Consider the following 20541-nt stretch of genomic DNA (forward strand, 5'->3'; position numbering starts at 1 on the left):
AGACCATTCACAGAGACAAACTGATATCTTTCCGACAGGTAAGATCTAAACCAGGCCAGAACTTGTCCGCGTAGACCAATTTGGGTTTCCAGTCTCTCCAAAAGAATGTGGTGATCGATGGTGTCAAAGGCAGCACTAAGGTCTAGTAGCACGAGGACAGATGCAGAGCCTCGGTCTGACGCCATTAAAAGGTCATTTACCACCTTCACAAGTGCAGTCTCAGTGCTATGATGGGGTCTAAAACCAGACTGAAGCATTTCGTATACATTGTTTGTCTTCAGAAAGGCAGTGAGTTGCTGCGCAACAGCTTTTTCTAAAATTTTTGAGAGGAATGGAAGATTCGATATAGGCCGATAGTTTTTTATATTTTCCGGGTCAAGGTTTGGCTTTTTCAAGAGAGGCTTTATCACTGCCACTTTTAGTGAGTTTGGTACACATCCGGTGGATAGAGAGCTGTTTATTATGTTCAACATAGGAGGGCCAAGCACAGGAAGCAGCTCCTTCAGCAGTTTAGTAGGAATAGGATCCAGTATGCAGCTTGAAGGTTTAGAGGCCATGATTATTTTCATCATTGTGTCAAGAGATATAGTACTAAAACACTTAAGTGTCTCTCCCGATCCCAGGCCCTCGCAGAGCTGTGCAGATCCAGGACAGCTAAGCCCTGGAGGAATACGCAGATTCAAAGAGGAGTCCGTAATTTGCTTTCTAATGGTCATGATCTTTTCCTCAAAGAAGTTCATGAATTTATTACTGCTGAAGTGAAAGCCATCCTCTCTTGGGGAATGCTGCTTTTTAGTTAGCTTTGCAACAGTATCAAAAAGAAATTTTGGATTGTTCTTATTTTCCTCGATTAAGTTGGAAAAGTAGGATGATCGAGCAGCAGTGAGGGCTCTTCGGTACTGCACGGTACTGTCTTTCCAAGCTAGTCGGAAGACTTCCAGTTTTGTGTGGCGCCATTTCCGTTCCAATTTCCTGGAAGCTTGCTTCAAAGCTCGGGTATTTTCTGTATACCAGGGAGCTAGTTTCTTATGACAAATGGTTTTCGTTTTTAGGGGTGCAACTGCATCTAGGGTATTGCGCAAGGTTAAATTGAGTTCCTCAGTTAAGTGGTTAACTGATTTTTGTCCTCTGACGTCCTTGGGTAGGCAGAAGGAGTCTGGAAGGGCATCAAGGAATTTTTGTGTTGTCTGAGAATTTATAGCACGACTTTTGATGCTCCTTGGTTGGGGACTGAGCAGATTATTTGTTGCGATTGCAAACGTAATAAAATGGTGGTCCGATAGTCCAGGATTATGTGGAAAAACATTAAGATCTACAACATTTATTCCATGGGACAAAACTAGGTCCAGAGTATGACTGTGGCAGTGAGTAGGTCCAGAGACATGTTGGACAAAACCCACTGAGTCGATGATGGCTCCGAAAGACTTTTGGAGTGGGTCTGTGGACTTCTCCATGTGAATATTAAAATCACCAAAAATTAGAATATGATCTGCTATGACTACAAGGTCTGATAGGAATTCAGGAAACTCAGAGAGGAACGCTGTATATGGCCCAGGAGGCCTGTAAACAGTAGCTATAAAAAGTGATTGAGTAGGCTGCATAGATTTCATGACTAGAAGCTCAAAAGACGAAAACGCCATTTTTTTTTTTGTAAATTGAAATTTGCTATTGTAGATGTTAGCAACACCTCCGCCTTTGCGGGATGCACGGGGGATATGGTCACTAGTGTAACCAGGAGGTGAGGCCTCATTTAACACAGTAAATTCATCAGGCTTAAGCCATGTTTCAGTCAGGCCAATCACATCAAGATTATGATCAGTGATTAGTTCATTGACTATGACTGCCTTTGAAGTGAGGGATCTAACATTAAGTAACCCTATTTTGAGATGTGAGGTATCACGATCTCTTTCAATAATGGCAGGAATGGAGGAGGTCTTTATCCTAATAAGATTGCTAAGGCGAACACCGCCATGTTTAGTTTTGCCCAACCTAGGTCGAGGCACAGACACAGTCTCAATGGGTATGGCTGAGCTGACTACACTGACTGTGCTATTGGCAGACTCCACTAAGCTGGCAGGTTGGCTAACAGCCTGCTGCCTGGCCTGCACCCTATTTCATTGTGGGGCTAAAGGAGTTAGAGCCCTATCTATTGTGACGCCCTGAATATTTCTGAACCGTCTCAGTGCTTCTCCTTCTAATAGGGCGCTTCCCCTTTAATTCCCATTAAATAGCCAGCATCAGCTGCGCAAAGGTGAAGTTGTGATTGAGACATGAATGAGGATGTGTACTACCTTCAGTTCATGAAGCTTCATCATTGTTTGTTTTGTTGCCTTACAGTGTGTTTTGTAGCCTTAAAGCGAGTTTACCCAGGATTGGATCCACTCTGTGCGTCTGTGGACTACAACTCTCCGTTGGTTTTCGTGGCCTTTTCTCCGCTGGAGATCTGTTGGCGGATTGTCTGACTGACCAACTGACTACAACTTTTTGTACACGGTATTTCATTTGTTTGGGTGATGTATACTGTGATTTATGTAGTTGTGAGGACGTATTATTCTTTGGTTCATCTTTGATACGCTTTATATTTGTGTTGCAAAATAAGTGTGATTTTGAGTGTATGAATATACTGGTTCTACACTACAGACAAACGTTGCGTGACTAAGGTCACTTGAGTCACTGAACTTATTTACCGGGCTGGACTCTTTTTATGCCCGAGGTACAGGACATTTCTAAATGATCATAAGTGCATTGATTTGTTATATTGTTGAGTGTGGGTGTGTGTGATCATTTATGTTGTTAATACAACCACGCAAAAGAATACACTTGTTTGAAGTTCTTTCCAATGTTTTAAGGGGTTTATGAAAAGTATATTTCCATCCTTACTTTTAATAAGTCCTTTGTATTGGGGTGACTTGACGGACCAGATGGGACTCATTCCCTCCCAAACTAAAAGGAGAAACCAATGTTTTCTCTGGTAGGCTCAACCTACCTGGCACCCCTAGAAATAACCTCAAGTCAAAACCGTTACATAAAAAATGGCACCCCAGATGGGACCTCAACATTGAGAACTAACCAAAGCAAATCTTTTGTGTGTAATTAAAACAATGGATTCACTCCAAGAAAATGTGCTCATCCATATCATACCTGTCAATGGGAATACACAGGGTCATTCTGACTACCAAGCCAACAATACAAATCATAATGTGAATGGAAATAAAGGAGTTGATTTGGGCCAGAGCCCTGGGAATCTGAATGCTCGGTCTGGACCACAGGCCACAGGTCTAACTAGTAACTCACTTATTGACATGGATCTGTGTGGAAGTACTGAGCTAGCCCTCCCTCTGACGCCAAACCTTCCTCCATTGTCTGGTTTATCTCCAGAGGTTGTAGTCTTACAACTTCAAGGTGACATCCTTGATATTCGTCAGACTCAACAACATCTCCAAACTCTAATCCATCATAAATTCAAATGTCTGAGTGAAGAGCAACAACAGAATGCCATGGAATTCAGAAACTCACTGAGTACTCTAACCCACACTCTGACAGAGCTCAGTGAGAGTGGAAGACAGGAAATTACTGGTGCCATGGACAGGCAGTTTGACTACCAACAAAGCCAACTCACTGCCACTCTCCAGTGGCGCCTGCAACATCATCACACTAAGGTCCTCAAGGACGTCAATTCTGTTTTTTCTCCCCTGGTAAACACTGTAGACCACTTGCAGACAGCGCTCTCTAATTGTGTTAAAATGTTGGATGATGTGTCTGTTGACATGGCCTCCATTAGGCACAACTCCTTGCACAGAGCTTCTCTTGTGTCCACTTCTGTTCAGACCACTGAGGGCCAAGCGGGCACCTCAGAACAGCCAAGACAAGGCCATGATGCAGCCACCCCTTGCAGGATGCAATCTACCATGCATCCTGGTGTTCATTTTCATGGTCCGATAACTCCCTCACCCTCTACTTCCTCAATCCCTCCTAGCTCTTTTGTTCATGGTGATTTGAGTAGACGTCATGTGGGAGCGATGCCCATTAAATTGCAATTTCCCACCTTTGGGAAAAAGGATGACAGTCCTGATCCGCTAATGTATCTGGAAAGATGTCATGACTTTCTTGCCCTCAATCCCCTGGCTGACGAAGAACTCCTTGCCACATTGAGGAATGTGTTGCATGGGACAGCTCGAGACTGGTGGGATGTGGCACGTCTCACCACTACCTCCTGGGCTGACTTTGAGGCCAAGTTTTCCTCTGCATTTCTGTCTGAGGACTACACAGATGAGCTGGCAGACAGAGTCAGAAATCGAGTGCAAAGAGAGAAAGAGAGTATCCGTGACTTTGCATACGGTTACCACTCACTGTGCAGAAGGTGGAAACCTGGCATTGAGGAGGAAGAGGTCATTAAGTTGATCTTGAAGAACATCAACCCACTACTAGCCAGTCAACTCAGAGAAAGAGTCACCACTGTCGATGGACTGGTTCGACTGGGACAGCAGTTCGAGAAGGACAGAGAATGCCAACAGCAATATGAGCAGAGAAAGAAACAGACACCCAAACAGACACCCAAGCCAGACCATCAACAACAGCCAGAGTCTCACAATCCCTCACAATCCCACAATCCCTGGCTTAGGAGGCCAGTGCCTTATACATTAGGCGACTGGGGCCTATCACCCACAGACCAACCTCACTGAGAGAGTAAATCGAACCTTGAAGACGATGGTTGCTTCCTATGTAGGAACCCAGCACAAACACTGGGACAAGCACCTTCACGAGTTTCGATTTGCCCTGAATTCTGCTGTGCAAGAGTCCACTGGAGTCACACCTGCAGAGCTGAACCTAAGTCGTCCCCTCCGAGGACCCTTGGATATGGTGCTACAGCCCCAGCAGCTTACTCCAGACGCTGCTTGCTATGACCAGGTAGTCCATCTCCACGACTTGAGAGCTCTTGTCTCGAAGAACATGATCCAGGCTCGACTCAAGCAGAAGAGAAATTATGATAAGAACAGACGAGACATGCAGTTCCAGCTTCGTGATCGGGTGTGGCTTCGCTCTCATCCTTACTCGAAAGCTGAACAATTCTTCTCGGCCAAGCTCGCTCCTAAATGGCAAGGACCATATAGGATTGTGGAGCAGATGGGCCCTTTGAACTACCGAGTGGTGAAAGAGGACACAGGTGAAGATATGCGCGTTGTCCATGTCTCACGCCTTAAGGCCTGTTACCCCTCGGCTGAGGAATTGGAGGAGATTGAGCGCCAAAAAGTAATGAATATTTTTGTAGAGGAAAGTGATGAGGAGACCTTTCTCGGTTTCCCCGACCAAGATGTGCCTTCCCGGGCAATGGTCGGCTTTTTCCAGGGGAGGGGGTGTGTGACGGCCCTGAATATTTCTGAACCGTCTCAGTGCTTCTCCTTCTAATAGGGCGCTTCCCCTTTAATTCCCATTAAATAGCCAGCATCAGCTGCGCAAAGGTGAAGTTGTGATTGAGACATGAATGAGGATGTGTACTACCTTCAGTTCATGAAGCTTCATCATTGTTTGTTTTGTTGCCTTACAGTGTGTTTTGTAGCCTTAAAGCGAGTTTACCCAGGATTGGATCCACTCTGTGCGTCTGTGGACTACAACTCTCCGTTGGTTTTCGTGGCCTTTTCTCCGCTGGAGATCTGTTGGCGGATTGTCTGACTGACCAACTGACTACAACTTTTTGTACACGGTATTTCATTTGTTTGGGTGATGTATACTGTGATTTATGTAGTTGTGAGGACGTATTATTCTTTGGTTCATCTTTGATACGCTTTATATTTGTGTTGCAAAATAAGTGTGATTTTGAGTGTATGAATATACTGGTTCTACACTACAGACAAACGTTGCGTGACTAAGGTCACTTGAGTCACTGAACTTATTTACCGGGCTGGACTCTTTTTATGCCCGAGGTACAGGACATTTCTAAATGATCATAAGTGCATTGATTTGTTATATTGTTGAGTGTGGGTGTGTGTGATCATTTATGTTGTTAATACAACCACGCAAAAGAATACACTTGTTTGAAGTTCTTTCCAATGTTTTAAGGGGTTTATGAAAAGTATATTTCCATCCTTACTTTTAATAAGTCCTTTGTATTGGGGTGACTTGACGGACCAGATGGGACTCATTCCCTCCCAAACTAAAAGGAGAAACCAATGTTTTCTCTGGTAGGCTCAACCTACCTGGCACCCCTAGAAATAACCTCAAGTCAAAACCGTTACACTATGTTGGTAGATAAGATGAGAGCACCCCTCCAGGTAGGATGGAGTCCGTCACTCCTTAGCAGGTCAGGCTTGGTCCTGTTTGTGGGTGAGTCCCAGAAAGAGGGCCAATTATCTACAAATTCTATCTTTTGGGAGGGGCAGAAAACAGTTTTCAACCAGCGATTGAGTGCTGAGACTCTGCTGTAGAGCTCGTCACTCCCCCTAACTGGGAGGGGGCCAGAGACAATTACTCGATGCCGACACATCTTTCTAGCTGATTTACACGCTGAAGCTATGTTGCACTTGGTGACCTCTGACTGTTTCATCCTAACATCGTTGGTGCCGACGTGGATAACAATATCTCTATACTCTCTACACTCGCCAGATTTAGCTTTAGCCAGCACCATCTTAAGATTAGCCTTAACGTCGGTAGCCCTGCCCCCTGGTAAACAGTGTATGATCGCTGGGTGATTCGTTTTAAGTCTAATACTGCGGGTAATGGAGTCGCCAATGACTAGGGTTTTCAATTTGTCAGAGCTAACGGTGGGAGCCTTCGGCGTCTCAGACCCCGTAACGGGAGGAGTAGAGACAAGAGAAGACTCAGACTCAGACTCCGACTCGCTACATAATGGGGAAAACCGGTTGAAAGTTTCTGTCGGCTGAATGAGCGACACCGGTTGAGCATTCCAACAGCATTTCCCTCCAGAAGCCATGAGAAAGTTGTCCGGCTGCGGGGACTGTGCGGGGGGATTTATACTAACGTTACTATCTGTACTTACTGGTGGCACAGACGCTGTTTCTTCCTTTCCTACACTGAAAATACCCTTGCCTAACGATTGCGTCTGAAGCTGGGCTTGCAGCACAGCTATTTTCGCCGTAAGGCGATCGTTCTCCTGTATATTATGAGTACAGCGACTGCAATTAGAAGACATCATGTTAATGTTACTACTTAGCTTCGGCTGTTGAAGGTGTTGACGAACCATGTCCAGATAAAGCGTCCGGAGTGAAAAGGTTGAATGAGGGAAAAAAGTTGCGATGGAAAAACTAAAAATATAGACGGTAATTAAAAACAGAAACAAAACAAAAAACGTAAAGTTGTCAGCTAGCAAAGTAAAGTTGGCAGCAAAACGCACAGCAACAAAACGCACAGCAACACGTCTACCAGTACTGAGTCAATAACAGCTTGGCTATATGATGAGGTACCAGTACTGAGTCAATAACAGCTTGGCTATATGATGAGGTACCAGTACTGAGTCAATAACAGCTTGGCTATATAGACGGGGTACCAGTACTGAGTCAATAACAGCTTGGCTATATAGACGGGGTACCAGTACTGAGTCAATAACAGCTTGGCTATATAGACGGGGTACCAATACTGAGTCAATAACAGCTTGGCTATATAGACGGGGTACCAGTACTGAGTCAATAACAGCTTGGCTATATAGACGAGGTACCAGTACTGAGTCAATAACAGCTTGGCTATATAGACGGGGTACCAGTACTGAGTCAATAACAGCTTGGCTATATAGACGGGGTACCAATACTGAGTCAATAACAGCTTGGCTATATAGACGAGGTACCAGTACTGAGTCAATAACAGCTTGGCTATATAGACGAGGTACCAGTACTGAGTCAATAACAGCTTGGCTATATAGACGGGGTACCAGTACTGAGTCAATAACAGCTTGGCTATATAGACGAGGTACCAGTACTGAGTCAATAACAGCTTGGCTATATAGACGGGGTACCAGTACTGAGTCAATAACAGCTTGGCTATATAGACGGGGTACCAATACTGAGTCAATAACAGCTTGGCTATATAGACGGGGTACCAGTACTGAGTCAATAACAGCTTGGCTATATAGACGGGGTACCAGTACTGAGTCAATAACAGCTTGGCTATATAGACGGGGTACCAATACTGAGTCAATAACAGCTTGGCTATATAGACGAGGTACCAGTACTGAGTCAATAACAGCTTGGCTATATAGACGAGGTACCAGTACTGAGTCAATAACAGCTTGGCTATATAGACGAGGTACCAGTACTTAGTCAATAACAGCTTGGCTATATAGACGAGGTACCAGTACTGAGTCAATAACAGCTTGGCTATATAGACGGGGTACCAGTACTGAGTCAATAACAGCTTGGCTATATAGACGGGGTACCAATACTGAGTCAATAACAGCTTGGCTATATAGACGAGGTACCAGTACTTAGTCAATAACAGCTTGGCTATATAGACGAGGTACCAGTACTGAGTCAATAACAGCTTGGCTATATAGACGGGGTACCAGTACTGAGTCAATAACAGCTTGGCTATATAGACGAGGTACCAGTACTGAGTCAATAACAGCTTGGCTATATGATGAGGTACCAGTACTGAGTCAATAACAGCTTGGCTATATAGACGAGGTACCAGTACTGAGTCAATAACAGCTTGGCTATATAGACGGGGTACCAGTACTGAGTCAATAACAGCTTGGCTATATAGACGGGGTACCAGTACTGAGTCAATAACAGCTTGGCTATATAGATGGGGTACCAGTACTGAGTCAATAACAGCTTGGCTATATAGACGGGGTACCAGTACTGAGTCAAAAACAGCTTGGCTATATAGACGGGGTACCAGTACTGAGTCAACAGCTTGGCTATATGATGAGGTACCAGTACTGAGTCAATAACAGCTTGGCTATATAGATGGGGTACCAGTACTGAGTCAATAACAGCTTGGCTATATAGATGGGGTACCAGTACTGAGTCAATAACAGCTTGGCTATATAGATGGGGTACCAGTACTGAGTCAATAACAGCTTGGCTATATAGACGGGGTACCAGTACTGAGTCAATAACAGCTTGGCTATATAGACGGGGTACCAGTACTGAGTCAATAACAGCTTGGCTATATAGATGGGGTACCAGTACTGAGTCAATAACAGCTTGGCTATATAGACGGGGTACCAGTACTGAGTCAATAACAGCTTGGCTATATAGACGAGGTACCAGTACTGAGTCAATAACAGCTTGGCTATATGATGAGGTACCAGTACTGAGTCAATAACAGCTTGGCTATATGATGAGGTACCAGTACTGAGTCAATAACAGCTTGGCTATATGATGAGGTACCAGTACTTAGTCAATAACAGCTTGGCTATATAGACAAGGTACCAGTACTGAGTCAATAACAGCTTGGCTATATAGACGGGGTACCAGTACTGAGTCAATAACAGCTTGGCTATATAGACGGGGTACCAGTACTGAGTCAATAACAGCTTGGCTATATAGATGGGGTACCAGTACTGAGTCAATAACAGCTTGGCTATATAGACGGGGTACCAGTACTGAGTCAATAACAGCTTGGCTATATAGACGGGGTACCAGTACTGAGTCAATAACAGCTTGGCTATATAGACGGGGTACCAGTACTGAGTCAATAACAGCTTGGCTATATAGACGGGGTACCAGTACTGAGTCAATAACAGCTTGGCTATATAGACAAGGTACCAGTACTGAGTCAATAACAGCTTGGCTATATAGACGGGGTACCAGTACTGAGTCAATAACAGCTTGGCTATATAGACGGGGTACCAGTACTGAGTCAATAACAGCTTGGCTATATAGACGGGGTACCAGTACTGAGTCAATAACAGCTTGGCTATATAGACGGGGTACCAGTACTGAGTCAATAACAGCTTGGCTATATAGACGGGGTACCAGTACTGAGTCAATAACAGCTTGGCTATATAGACGGGGTACCAGTACTGAGTCAATAACAGCTTGGCTATATAGACGGGGTACCAGTACTGAGTCAATAACAGCTTGGCTATATAGACGGGGTACCAGTACTGAGTCAATAACAGCTTGGCTATATAGACGGGGTACCAGTACTGAGTCAATAACAGCTTGGCTATATAGACGGGGTACCAGTACTGAGTCAAAAACAGCTTGGCTATATAGACGGGGTACCAGTACTGAGTCAATAACAGCTTGGCTATATAGACGAGGTACCAGTACTGAGTCAATAACAGCTTGGCTATATAGATGGGGTACCAGTACTGAGTCAATAACAGCTTGGCTATATAGATGGGGTACCAGTACTGAGTCAATAACAGCTTGGCTATATAGACGGGGTACCAGTACTGAGTCAATAACAGCTTGGCTATATAGACGGGGTACCAGTACTGAGTCAATAACAGCTTGGCTATATAGACGGGGTACCAATACTGAGTCAATAACAGCTTGGCTATATAGACGAGGTACCAGTACTGAGTCAATAACAGCTTGGCTATATAGACGAGGTACCAGTACTGAGTCAATAACAGCTTGGCTATATAGACGAGGTACCAGTACTTAGTCAATAACAGCTTGGCTATATAGACGAGGTACCAGTACTGAGTCAATAACAGCTTGGCTATATAGACGGGGTACCAGTACTGAGTCAATAACAGCTTGGCTATATAGACGGGGTACCAGTACTGAGTCAATAACAGCTTGGCTATATAGACGGGGTACCAATACTGAGTCAATAACAGCTTGGCTATATAGACGAGGTACCAGTACTTAGTCAATAACAGCTTGGCTATATAGACGAGGTACCAGTACTGAGTCAATAACAGCTTGGCTATATAGACGGGGTACCAGTACTGAGTCAATAACAGCTTGGCTATATAGACGAGGTACCAGTACTGAGTCAATAACAGCTTGGCTATATGATGAGGTACCAGTACTGAGTCAATAACAGCTTGGCTATATAGACGAGGTACCAGTACTGAGTCAATAACAGCTTGGCTATATAGACGGGGTACCAGTACTGAGTCAATAACAGCTTGGCTATATAGACGGGGTACCAGTACTGAGTCAATAACAGCTTGGCTATATAGATGGGGTACCAGTACTGAGTCAATAACAGCTTGGCTATATAGACGGGGTACCAGTACTGAGTCAATAACAGCTTGGCTATATAGACGGGGTACCAGTACTGAGTCAATAACAGCTTGGCTATATGATGAGGTACCAGTACTGAGTCAATAACAGCTTGGCTATATAGATGGGGTACCAGTACTGAGTCAATAACAGCTTGGCTATATAGATGGGGTACCAGTACTGAGTCAATAACAGCTTGGCTATATAGATGGGGTACCAGTACTGAGTCAATAACAGCTTGGCTATATAGACGGGGTACCAGTACTGAGTCAATAACAGCTTGGCTATATAGATGGGGTACCAGTACTGAGTCAATAACAGCTTGGCTATATAGACGGGGTACCAGTACTGAGTCAATAACAGCTTGGCTATATAGACGAGGTACCAGTACTGAGTCAATAACAGCTTGGCTATATGATGAGGTACCAGTACTGAGTCAATAACAGCTTGGCTATATGATGAGGTACCAGTACTGAGTCAATAACAGCTTGGCTATATGATGAGGTACCAGTACTTAGTCAATAACAGCTTGGCTATATAGACAAGGTACCAGTACTGAGTCAATAACAGCTTGGCTATATAGACGGGGTACCAGTACTGAGTCAATAACAGCTTGGCTATATAGACGGGGTACCAGTACTGAGTCAATAACAGCTTGGCTATATAGATGGGGTACCAGTACTGAGTCAATAACAGCTTGGCTATATAGACGGGGTACCAGTACTGAGTCAATAACAGCTTGGCTATATAGACGGGGTACCAGTACTGAGTCAATAACAGCTTGGCTATATAGACGGGGTACCAGTACTGAGTCAATAACAGCTTGGCTATATAGACGGGGTACCAGTACTGAGTCAATAACAGCTTGGCTATATAGACAAGGTACCAGTACTGAGTCAATAACAGCTTGGCTATATAGACGGGGTACCAGTACTGAGTCAATAACAGCTTGGCTATATAGACGGGGTACCAGTACTGAGTCAATAACAGCTTGGCTATATAGACGGGGTACCAGTACTGAGTCAATAACAGCTTGGCTATATAGACGGGGTACCAGTACTGAGTCAATAACAGCTTGGCTATATAGACGGGGTACCAGTACTGAGTCAATAACAGCTTGGCTATATAGACGGGGTACCAGTACTGAGTCAATAACAGCTTGGCTATATAGACGGGGTACCAGTACTGAGTCAATAACAGCTTGGCTATATAGACGGGGTACCAGTACTGAGTCAATAACAGCTTGGCTATATAGACGGGGTACCAGTACTGAGTCAATAACAGCTTGGCTATATAGACGGGGTACCAGTACTGAGTCAAAAACAGCTTGGCTATATAGACGGGGTACCAGTACTGAGTCAATAACAGCTTGGCTATATAGACGAGGTACCAGTACTGAGTCAATAACAGCTTGGCTATATAGACGGGGTACCAGTACTGAGTCAATAACAGCTTGGCTATATAGATGGGGTACCAGTACTGAGTCAATAACAGCTTGGCTATATAGATGGGGTACCAGTACTGAGTCAATAACAGCTTGGCTATATAGACGGGGTACCAGTACTGAGTCAATAACAGCTTGGCTATATAGATGGGGTACCAGTACTGAGTCAATAACAGCTTGGCTATATAGACGGGGTACCAGTACTGAGTCAATAACAGCTTGGCTATATAGACGAGGTACCAGTACTGAGTCAATAACAGCTTGGCTATATGATGAGGTACCAGTACTGAGTCAATAACAGCTTGGCTATATGATGAGGTACCAGTACTGAGTCAATAACAGCTTGGCTATATAGATGGGGTACCAGTACTGAGTCAATAACAGCTTGGCTATATGATGAGGTACCAGTACTTAGTCAATAACAGCTTGGCTATATAGACAAGGTACCAGTACTGAGTCAATAACAGCTTGGTTATATAGACAAGGTACCAGTACTGAGTCAATAACAGCTTGGCTATATAGACAAGGTACCAGTACTGAGTCAATAACAGCTTGGCTATATGATGAGGTACCAGTACTGAGTCGATGTGCAGGGCTATCAGGAAATTGAGGTAGATATGTACAGGTAGGGGTAAAGTGACTAGGCAACAGGATAGATAATAGACAGTAACAGCAGTATACTGTAGGTAGGGGTAAAGGATAGATAATAGACAGTAACAGCAGTATACTGTAGGTAGGGGTAAAGGATAGATAATAGACAGTAACAGCAGAATACTGTAGGTAGGGGTAAAGTGACTAGGCAACAGGATAGATAATGAACAACAGCAGTTGAGTGTGAGACTGTGTTAGTGTGTGTTAAGAGAATCCATTTTAGAAAAAGGATGTAAGTTAATTAACAAAATGGGGAAAAAGTCAAGGGGTCTGAATACTTTTCCAATGCATTGTATAGTTACACTGTTGTTTCTGATCCACGGTTTTGTTCTGTTCATCTCTGTACCTCTCTCTCCCTCTCCCTCTCCTTCCTCTCTCCTTCTCTCTCTCCCTCCTGTCTCTCTCTTTCTCTCTCTCTCCCTCTCTCTCTCCCTCCCTCTCCCTCCTCTCTCCTTCTCTCTCTCCCTCCTCTCTTCTCCCCTCTCTCTCTCTCTCTCTCTCTCTCTCTCTCTCTCTCTCTCTCTCCTCTCTCTCTCTCTCCTCTCTCTCTCTCTCTCTCTCTCTCTCTCTCTCTCTCTCTCTCTCTCTCTCTCTCTCTCTCTCTCTACTCTCCCTAACTCTCCCTCTCTTCCTCCATCTCTCCTTCCTCTCCCCCTCTCCCAACTCTCTCTCCCTCCTATCCGCTCTCCCTCCTTTCTCTCCCTCTCGCTCCTCTCCCTCTTCTCTCTCTCCCTACTCTCCACCTCTCCCTACTCTCTCTCCCACTCTCCCTCCTATCCTCTCTCCCTCCTTTCTCTCCCCCTCCCTCCTCTCTCTCTCTCCCTCTCCCTCTCTCCCTCCTCTCCCTCTCTCCCTCTCCCTTCCCCCCTCTATCTCTCCCTCTCCCTCTCTCCCTCTCCCTCCTTTCTCTCTCCCTCTCCACCTCTCGCTCCTCTCTGTCTCTCCCTCTTCCTCTCTCCCTCCCACTCCTCTCTCCCCCACTTCACATCTCCCTTTCCCCCTCTCTCTCCCTCTCTCCCTCAACCCCTCTCACTCCTCTCTCTCTCCCTCCTCTCCCCTCTCCCTACCCTCTATCCCTCTCTCCCTCCATCTATCCCCCCCCTCTCCCTCTCCCTCCTCTCTGCCCCGCTCCCTACCCGCTCTCTTTACCTCTGCCCCTCTCCTCCTCTCTCTCTCCTGTTTGTTCCCCCTCTCTCTACAAGCCCATAACGTCAGCATATAAAAGCAGTGGAAGCCAGTGAAGCCTCTCAAAGCTATTTTTTGGTCATTTTGACAGTCCCCAGTGTTTCTCCCCAAAGCCTTTTGCTCAGTAACAAACAAGTCTCACTCACTCAGTCACTTACATGCATGTAGGCATGCACACACACCACCCCCATCCCCCCACACACTGCTCATCTCTCTCTCTCTCTCTCTCTCTCTCTCTCTCTCTCTCTCTCTCTCTCTCTCTCCCTCTCTTAATAACTTGACCACTGCTCATCTCTCTCTCTCTCTCCCTCACTTAATAACTTGACCACTGCTCATCTCTCTCTCTCTCTCCCTCTCTTAATAACTTGACCACTACTCATCTCTCTCTCTCTCTCTCCCTCTCTTAATAACTTGACCACTGCTCATCTCTCTCTCTCTCTCCCTCACTTAATAACTTGACCACTGCTCATCTCTCTCTCTCTCTCCCTCTCTTAATAACTTGACCACTGCTCATCTCTCTTTCTCTCTCCCTCTCTTAATAACTTGACCACTGCTCATCTCTCTCTCTCTCCCTCTCTTAATAACTTGACCACTGTTCATCTCTCTTTCTCTCTCCCTCTCTTAATAACTTGACCACTGCTCATCTCTCTCTCTCTCTCCCTCTCTTAATAACTTGACCACTGCTCATCTCTCTCTCTCTCTCCCTCTCTTAATAACTTGACCACTGCTCATCTCTCTCTCTCTCTCCCTCTCTTAATAACTTGACCACTGCTCATCTCTCTCTCTCCCTCACTTAATAACTTGACCACTGCTCATCTCTCTCTCTCTCTCCCTCTCTTAATAACTTGACCACTGCTCATCTCTCTTTCTCTCTCCCTCTCTTAATAACTTGACCACTGCTCATCTCTCTCTCTCCCTCTCTTAATAACTTGACCACTGTTCATCTCTCTTTCTCTCTCCCTCTCTTAATAACTTGACCACTGCTCATCTCTCTCTCTCTCTCCCTCTCTTAATAACTTGACCACTGCTCATCTCTCTCTCTCTCCCTCTCTTAATAACTTGACCACTTTTCATCTCTCTTTCTCTCTCCCTCTCTTAATAACTTGACCACTGCTCACCTCTCTCTCTCTCCCTCCCTCACTTAATAACTTGACCACTGCTCATCTCTCTCTCTCTCTCCCTCTCTTAATAACTTGACCACTGCTCATCTCTCTCTCTCTCTCCTTCTCTTAATAACTTGACCACTGTGCATCTCTCTCCCTCTCTCCTTCTCTTAATAACTTGACCACTGCTCATCTCTCTCTCTCTCTCTCTCCCCCTCTCTTAATAACTTGACCACTGCTCATCTCTCTCTCTCTCCTTCTCTTAATAACTTGACCACTGTGCATCTCTCTCCCTCTCTCCTTCTCTTAATAACTTGACCACTGCTCATCTCTCTCTCTCTCTCTCCCTCTCTTAATAACTTGACCACTGCTCATCTCTCTCTCTCTCTCCTTCTCTTAATAACTTGACCACTGCTCATCTCTCTCCCTCTCTCCCTCTCTTAATAACTTGACCACTGCTCATCTCTCTTTCTCTCTCCTTCTCTTAATAACTTGACCACTGCTCATCTCTCTCTCTCTCTCTCTCCCTCTCTTAATAACTTGACCACTGCTCATCTCTCTCTCTCTTAATAACTTGACCACTGCTCATCTCTCTCTCTCTCTCCCTCTCTTAATAACTTGACCACTGTTCATCTCTCTTTCTCTCTCCCTCTCTTAATAACTTGACCACTGCTCATCTCTCTCTCTCTCTCTCTCTCCCTCACTTAATAACTTGACCACTGCTCATCTCTCTCTCTCTCTCTCCCTCTCTTAATAACTTGACCACTGCTCATCTCTCTCTCTCTCTCTCCTTCTCTTAATATCTTGACCACTGCTCATCTCTCTCCCTCTCTCCCTCTCTCCCCCTCTCTTAATAACTTGACCACTGCTCATCTCTCTCTCTCTCTCTCAATCTCTCTCTCTCTCTCTCTCTCTCTCTCTCTCTCTCCCTCTCTTAATAACTTGACCACTGCTCATCTCTCTCTCTCTCTCCCTCACTTAATAACTTGACCACTGCTCATCTCTCTCTCTCTCTCCCTCTCTTAATAACTTGACCACTGCTCATCTCTCTTTCTCTCTCCCTCTCTTAATAACTTGACCACTGCTCATCTCTCTCTCTCTCCCTCTCTTAATAACTTGACCACTGTTCATCTCTCTTTCTCTCTCCCTCTCTTAATAACTTGACCACTGCTCATCTCTCTCTCTCTCTCCCTCTCTTAATAACTTGACCACTGCTCATCTCTCTCTCTCTCTCCCTCTCTTAATAACTTGACCACTGCTCATCTCTCTCTCTCTCTCCCTCTCTTAATAACTTGACCACTGCTCATCTCTCTCTCTCTCTCCCTCACTTAATAACTTGACCACTGCTCATCTCTCTCTCTCTCTCCCTCTCTTAATAACTTGACCACTGCTCATCTCTCTTTCTCTCTCCCTCTCTTAATAACTTGACCACTGCTCATCTCTCTCTCTCTCCCTCTCTTAATAACTTGACCACTGTTCATCTCTCTTTCTCTCTCCCTCTCTTAATAACTTGACCACTGCTCATCTCTCTCTCTCTCTCCCTCTCTTAATAACTTGACCACTGCTCATCTCTCTCTCTCTCTCCCTCTCTTAATAACTTGACCACTTTTCATCTCTCTTTCTCTCTCCCTCTCCTAATAACTTGACCACTGCTCATCTCTCTCTCTCTCCCTCCCTCACTTAATAACTTGACCACTGCTCATCTCTCTCTCTCTCTCCCTCTCTTAATAACTTGACCACTGCTCATCTCTCTCTCTCTCTCTCCTTCTCTTAATAACTTGACCACTGCTCATCTCTCTCCCTCTCTCTCTCTCTCCCCCTCTCTTAATAACTTGACCTCTGCTCATCTCTCTCTCTCTCTTTCTCTTAATAACTTGACCACTGTGCATCTCTCTCCCTCTCTCCTTCTCTTAATAACTTGACCACTGCTCATCTCTCTCTCTCTCTCTCCCTCTCTTAATAACTTGACCACTGCACATCTCTCTCTCTCTCTCCTTCTCTTAATAACTTGACCACTGCTCATCTCTCTCCCTCTCTCCCTCTCTTAATAACTTGACCACTGCTCATCTCTCTTTCTCTCTCCTTCTCTTAATAACTTGACCACTGCTCATCTCTCTCTCTCTCTCTCTCCCTCTCTTAATAACTTGACCACTGCTCATCTCTCTCTCTCTCTCCCTCTCTTAATAACTTGACCACTGCTCATCTCTCTCTCTCTCTCCCTCTCTTAATAACTTGACCACTGTTCATCTCTCTTTCTCTCTCCCTCTCTTAATAACTTGACCACTGCTCATCTCTCTCTCTCTCTCTCTCCCTCACTTAATAACTTGACCACTGCTCATCTCTCTCTCTCTCTCCCTCTCTTAATAACTTGACCACTGCTCATCTCTCTCTCTCTCTCTCCTTCTCTTAATAACTTGACCACTGCTCATCTCTCTCCCTCTCTCTCTCTCTCCCCCTCTCTTAATAACTTGACCACTGCTCATCTCTCTCTCTCTCTCTCTCCTTCTCTTAATAACTTGACCACTGCGCATCTCTCTCCCTCTCTCCTTCTCTTAATAACTTGACCACTGCTCATCTCTCTCTCTCTCTCTCTCCCTCTCTTAATAACTTGACCACTGCTCATCTCTCTCTCTCTCTCCTTCTCTTAATAACTTGACCACTGCTCATCTCTCTCCCTCTCTCCCTCTCTTAATAACTTGACCACTGCTCATCTCTCTTTCTCTCTCCTTCTCTTAATAACTTGACCACTGCTCATCTCTCTCTCTCTCTCTCTCCCTCTCTTAATAGCTTGACCACTGCTCATCTCTCTCTCTCTCTCTCTCCTTCTCTTAATAACTTGACCACTGCTCATCTCTCTCTCTCTCTCCTTCTCTTAATAACTTGACCACTGCGCATCTCTCTCTCTCTCTCTCTCCCTCTCAATTAAATTCACTTTCAATTTACGAGCATTGTTGGCATGGGAAAGATATGTTAACATTGCCAAAGCAATTGAAGTAGATAATAAACAAAAGTGAAATAAACAATAAGAAATTAACAGTAAACATTACACTCACAGAAGTTACAAAATAATAAAGACATTACAAATGTCATATTATATATATACAGAGTTGTAACGATGTACAAATGGTTAAAGTACAAAAGGGAAAAGAAATAAATAAACATAAATATGGGTTGTATTTACAATGGTGTTTGTTCTTCACTGGTTGCCCTTTTCTTGTGACAACAGGTCACAAATCTTGCTGTTGTGATGTCACACTGTTGTATTTCACCTAGTGGATATGTGAGTTTATCAAAATATAGTGTTTTGTTTTCAAATTCTTTGTCGATCTGTGTAATCTGAGGGAAATATGTCTCTCTAATATACTGCATTATTATTTTAGCAATAGGCCACTGGCCAAAGGTAGTGCACTACAAAGGGAATAGGATCTCATTTGAGAGCAGATTCCGTCTCATAACTCTGTCATATTTATCATTTGAAATTGAGTCCAACTTTTCATATCCATAAATGTGTGTGTGTGTGTGTGTGTGTGCGCGTGTGTGTGTGTGTGTGTGCGTGCGTGCGTGCGTGCGTGCGTGCGTGCCTGCGTGCCTGCGTGCGTGTATTTATTAGAATCCTCGTTAGCTGTTGCTGACTCTAGGGTTCCAAAAGGTTTCTTTGCGGAGGGATAAGGTTCTATCAGGATCCGTTTTGATCAGAATAACCCTTTTAGGAAGACAAGGGTTGTTTGTAATCAAAGGGTTCTACCTAGAACCTTTAACATTCTAAAAAACCTTTTTGAAAGAAAGGGTTCTTAGATGATTATTTGGAGGATTCTACATAGAATCATATATAACATTTCCCAGCATGCTCTATTACATGGAGATTTTCAGAAATGTTTTAATATCTGTGTTTTTGCACACAAAGATAAATAACAATGTTTTCTAAACTAATCCAATCTGTTAGTAGTTGGATTCATTGCATCCGTTAATGAGATCGTTTACGTAGTCTCAACATTCAATCTTCCCTACCCTGGCATTCATTCTGAACGCAGGTTAACAATTCCACTTGTTGGATATCCTAACTCTGGCTGAATTCCAATAGGAATTACACATCACTTTCCAAGCCCACATAAGGTGACTTGCCGGCCTAATGTGGCCTGTAAACCAGGAGTTTCCTAACGCCACTGTGTATAACTAGGCCCTCAAAGAAAGGCCTCATGATATATGTAATATCTTGTCATAAGACAAGTCTTTAAAGGCTAATAAGGATGGTGGAACCATTCATAGAGGGTTCTAGGAAGAACCATATACTGTACAGTGGGTTCTATGAAGAACCGTACACAGAGTGTTCTAGGAAGAACCATATATGGGGGTTCTATGAAGAACCGTACACAGAGTGTTCTAGGAAGAACCATATATGGGGGTTCTACGAAGAACCGTACACAGAGGGTTCTAGGAAGAACCATATACGGAGGTTCTATGAAGAACCGTACACAGAGTGTTCTAGGAAGAACCATATTGTAACGATTCTCTAGCTCTTCCTCCTCCTCGGACGAGGAGAGGAGAGAGGGCTCAGAAGACCAATGTGCAGCGAGGTATGATGACATATTATTTATTACAAGGAACAGACGAAGACGGAAAACTCTTGAACCACAATACAAAACTACAAACGAAGTAGACAGACCTGAGCATACGAACTTACACGTAACGAAGAACGAACGAACCAGTACTGACCAAACAAAACGCACGAACGAACGAACGATACAGTCCCGTATGGTGCAACAGACACTGACACAGGAAACAACCACCCACAACAAACAATGTGAAAACACCTACCTTAATATGACTCTCAATCAGAGGAAATGAAAACCACCTGCCTCTAATTGAGAACCCTATCAGGTCACCCATTAACCAACATAGAAACACATAACATAGACTGCCCACCCAAACTCACGCCCTGACCGACTAACACATACAAAATAACAGAAAACAGGTCAGGAACGTGACACATATACTGTACTGTGGGTTCTATGAAGAACCC

This window comes from Salvelinus fontinalis, chromosome 10, assembly GCF_029448725.1.
Source record: "Salvelinus fontinalis isolate EN_2023a chromosome 10, ASM2944872v1, whole genome shotgun sequence".
In the NCBI taxonomy this organism is placed as follows: Eukaryota; Metazoa; Chordata; class Actinopteri; order Salmoniformes; family Salmonidae; genus Salvelinus; species Salvelinus fontinalis.